Source organism: Pholcus phalangioides, unplaced genomic scaffold, assembly GCF_987345545.1.
Source record: "Pholcus phalangioides strain wild (caught in Gottingen) unplaced genomic scaffold, Ppha-v1.0 ptg000022l_1, whole genome shotgun sequence".
NCBI lineage: Eukaryota > Metazoa > Arthropoda > Arachnida > Araneae > Pholcidae > Pholcus > Pholcus phalangioides.
The window spans coordinates 23,237,002-23,242,041 of NW_028301615.1; the positions used below are offsets into that span (position 1 = coordinate 23,237,002).

Consider the following 5,040-nt stretch of genomic DNA (forward strand, 5'->3'; position numbering starts at 1 on the left):
TTTCCCACGCAGTACAATTAATACAGTATTAATATAGATTGACGCAATCATATAATTGCAAATTATTCTATCAAATGAAACCTATCAAGTTATATTAATTGAAAATTAATTAAATGTGATTTCTTATTAATAGAAACGAAACATTAACTGATTGAGGGGTTATTTATTTATGGGAAAGAAAAATATATTGTATGAAAGCAATACTTTTATTGAATTAAAACAATTAATTTAATTTTTTAAAAGTCCTCGAATCCTTAAGTATATTATAAAATGTAACACGTAATTTATTCCCATTCAAATACAACGCCACAACAGGCAAATTGCCCAACGAGGTGGCTGACTTAAGAACATCATGGATCCCCGAGCCATTTTTTGGAGGCCCTACCTATTACTGCTACACCACACACACCCGCGGAATCCCCAACGAATCGGTACATGCGGGAATGTGCGTGTAGTGAAACCTGACGTGAAGTTTTTTGTTTCTCTGTAATGCTTGTTATGTGTAGTGCTGCCATCTGTTTTTCTAACTATGAGTGAAGTGCTATGATTGAATGATTTATCGTTGTAGGACTGTTGCTCTCTGTGGCGAGACTTTTTAACGGGGAAATCGGCTCGCATTCGCGCCTTGAAGTTGGGAACCACAGAAAACCAACTTCAGCCGACCACCACTGTGGGGTTCGAACCCGGATCCTCGCATCGCGAGTCCGTCACTATAACCACTCGACCACCACAAATACATCAATTCGTTTGTTTTAGTACTCAGATTATTGAAGTCACCAGTGACTGAAAAAAAAAAATAATAATGAGTGAAGTTTTCACAAAGTTGAAAAAAAACAATAATAATCACTTACTCACAAAGAAAGGGTCCCAAAGGTGTCCTACTGAAAAAAAAACTTATGAAAATTTTAAATAGATCCATCTCACCCAAAAACGCTGAAATAGAAAAAAAACATCCGCAGGAAATACAATTACATGTATTAATGATAAAAAAAAATTAATATTGAAAATTATGCTAGTTGGCCACTCATCGCCTGTTGCGCTTCTTGGCGATATCTTTAAAAAAAAAACTTCTTTTCACCTTCTTTCCCTCCAGCTTCTCTGTTCTATATAGAAATACTCTAGTTATTATTATTTTTTTTTGCTCTTTCTTCCTCCGTCTTGATCATTTGTTGTTTGAATGAGGTCACTCTAACATTGTGGTGTTGCGAGATTTTTAAATTCATTCTTGGCTTCTATTTACGTTAAAATATTAATAATTACATTTTTTGAGTGAAAATTAATAATACTGCCAGATTTTTTAAAATTTTGCGCATAATTTTGCGTAATTTAGATTTTGATTTGAAATTTAATTCTTTAGAATTTTGCGCATAATTCAAGTGAATAGAATCACTGGTAACTTTTTGAATGTTTTTTGAAGACGTCACGTTGGGATCCTCTCCATGTTAGCATTAATAGTTTCTATTTGAAACATATGTTTCGTTATGTATTGGAAAATTTGATGTCGATTGTTCTGACGATTTACTAAAGAAGAGACTAATACGAACGTAAGATTATATATAATCTTCATTTAGAGATATTTTTGCTCCAGCAAGTGTTTTTGTTTTTAAACTGCTAATCATTGCTGAATTCGCTCAAGAACGGGGATATAAAGTGCTACGGCAAGTTGAAGTGAGCAAAAATGAAATTCACTAAAAATAAAAAATAAATAAACTTCAGTATGACTGCAGTGGCGAGATTGAGGAAAAAAATAGGACATCAATTTTCACCAAAAACGTTGCCAAGAGTCGGCAAAATCATCAATCTTTGCTAAAATCCATTCTCGCTACTGGAAATCGTAGTAAAGTGAAATATTTACTTATTATACACACAGGAGAAACGTTGAGCATGACAAATATTAAATGAATATTTTTATTTCCAAGTAGAATTATGATACTATAATTTAATAATAACGAATTCGATCACGATTTTAGCAAAGATTTGCCGGAGAAACGGCACAGTTATATAAGATAGTCAGAACGGCCAATAAAACAGAAATGTCCCGTAAATTACTGGTCATACAGGATACATAGCTAACTCATCGAGCCCCGCAACTTACTGGCGAACCGTTGATCCCAAAGGCATGCTTCCAATAATTAGAAAAATATCCAAATAACGTGTGGACCTCAGACACGTCATTCATATTGCAAAACATTGTATAGTTACTAGAATTTCAAAAAACTTAACTCTTTACGAACACCCTGTGCTCAAAAACTCGGAAAGTTGTTACCGTTTCTATCCTGAGAAAATAAATTCCGCATTTTTAAGTGAATAGTTCGCTGAGATATTTGAATTAAAAAAAATGGAGGAAAATTGAGAGGAAAGCATAAAAATGAAGTTAAAAACATTTTCCTGTTAGTTTTGCTGCCAATTTTTCGCAATTATCTCAGCGAATTTTGCACTTACAGACATAGAATCTCTTCTGCTGGCCTCAACAGACAGGGCAATAACTTTTTGTTTTTTTTTCAGCACAGGGTGTCGTATAAAGAATTAATTTTTTTAAAATATTTTAGTAACTATACGACCCCTTGCAAGATGAATGACGTATGTGAGGTCCACACGTTATTTGCATACTTTTTGTAGTTATTGGAAGCATGTGTCCATAGGACCAACGGTTCGTCAGTAACTAGTTGTTCGAGGAGTTAGTTATCCAGCTTGTTACATGCTATTGGTGAGTTTGTTGAATTATTTGAGACATTATACTTTCTTTAATGCATTCTTTTTTCCAGGCATTATACTGGTCCTTGAGTCCAAAAAGGTCAATGAACATTGTTGTAACTCATGAAGCAACATGCTTCAATATCAAATTTAGGACATGGTAATACCAATACTAAGAACGAACAATTCATTGGACACTGAATTTCGGTTCAAAAAGTCTGACGTAATTAGCTAGAAAGTTCTCGCAACCATTGTAGTAAAATGATATGTCGGCGGTCTCTTCCAGTTCCCTTGACGCAATCCGTGTATGTGCGTACATGCTGCGAATCTTACTTGGTAGCGAAGAGAGCACGTGAGAGCCATCATGGAAGAGAGTTGTTGGTGTTTGCTTGTCATCAATCTCTGCTCATTTCTAGCAGAGCGTCTTGTTATCTTAATGAGGAGTCGACGAGCAATTAACAAAGACTCACTCGCATGAGCTGGAATTTCGGTACCTAACTTTGTGATTTTATCTTCGTGAAAGTAAATGGATACGCATATGTTATGCGTATACTTGAAATATGATGGTTATGGTGGATACAGATTAGTGCATCAGACAGTGTATCCAAAAACTCGAGTCGAATTAGTGAAACTGATCTTGAGGAAGATTAATTGCAGGAGCGGAGACAAGTAATAATCCACATAATAATTTATAAGTTGAAGATAATCATAACTACACGTGCAACAGGCTTGAAAAATTGTTTTTTATATGCATTTTATCGCATTTCCCGACGTAGAAAATGTGACGGAACCATACATTTAGAGCATGAAATCTGATTTTGGTATTCAACGTCAAGTGACCGAATATATGGGATCATCGGTAATCAGGATGTAAAATTATTTTGTGCTATGCATTCAGCGATCCTTCGTGGCATTTGTGCGATGTTTCGGATGCTTCCTTGAGTTATCGCAGACTTTGTGGTGTAGCCTAAATTCCACAACTTGTTCTCCTTTTGCAGTTGATGTTGTTTGAGAACGTGAAAATATTTCCTATTAATTGCCAATATGATTGAAATCTAGAAATCTCATGCTAGCCAATTAAATCATATTAGACAATGAACTCATACGAAGGTTTTTAACAACTGGCTCTTGCGAAGAAATATTTCGGAAAGAGAGAAAATTCAACTGCCCGTGCGGGGAATCGAACCCACGCCCTAGACCACTAGACTACAGAGGCTACAAAGGACGTGGGTTCGATTCCCCGGAGGGGCCGTTGAATTTCTGTCTTTCGGAAATATATCTTCGCAACAGCCAGTTGTTAAAAACCTTCGTATGGTAGCGGAGAGTGACGTCATCCTTGTATAAGTCGCCATCTGGTGGCAGCGTCAGCAGTTGTGAGCTTGGCCTGAGTCTGGTCTGGCCGTCCATGTACGGTCCCTTTCAGTGTACACGAGCTCCAAGGAAAGATTGCGAGATTCTGTGCCTCTGTAGTCTAGTGGTCTAGGGCGTTCACCCGGGAAGTGAAAGGACGTGGGTTCGATTCCCCGCAGGGGCAGTTGAATTTTCTCTCTTTCCGAAATATATCTTCGCAACAGCCAGTTGTTGAAAACCTTCGTATGGTAGCGGAGAGTGACGTGCCATCCTTGTACAATGAACTCATATTAGTCAATGAAGTATCAATGTCATCGTGCTAGCCATTGAAGTGTGCATGAGATCACACTAGCGGAAAATTTCTAACTTTCTGTGTTCCTTTGACCTTTGCTGGCAATAAGATAAAGTTCATGGACCCCTTCATAAAATAACGTTCCACATATTGTATATCAATGCAAAACAATCGTTTATTTGAAGCACGAAAGACTGGTCACTAGGTGGAGATGAAGAACATCTGATACAGCGGAGATTGTGGCATAATTTCTCTCTAAATTATTTGTTTTCTTATATATCCAAGAGCTCTCGCGCGGACACCCTAAAAATCTCTCCAAAGACCACCAAGGGAAATAAATCCATGGACACCTGGTTAAGAACCCTTGCGCTAGCCAATGAGGTGTCTATAAGATCATTCAAAGATTTCCGATTGAATGAAATCTTAGCGTGGATTATACCATACACAAGCATCAAATATTACATATAAGTATCAAAACCGAAAAATATCGAATTTCGGAGATGACTAATTGACGCTCTACTGGGATGTGAATCTCTTGGGAGAAACATTCATTCTAATATCCATTGAAATGTTGTCGATAAAATAACTAATTATTCAGTAATTACAATGAAGATAGAATGATTAAAAAATATTATTACTTTTTTTCATTTTTTACAAAACACCTTCAGATTTCATGAAAATATTTTTTCAGAAGTTATTTCACT

The 5,040-nt window shown here is 36.3% G+C and overlaps 1 non-coding gene across 1 annotated transcript; it reads left to right on the top strand.

Annotated features, from left to right (window-relative positions):
• The first annotated feature begins 4,154 nt into the window (after window positions 1-4,154).
• TRNAP-GGG (transfer RNA proline (anticodon GGG)) lies at window positions 4,155-4,228 on the top strand. Its single transcript has one exon. It is a non-coding gene; the product is annotated as a tRNA-Pro (tRNA).
• Window positions 4,229-5,040: the final 812 nt, after the last annotated feature.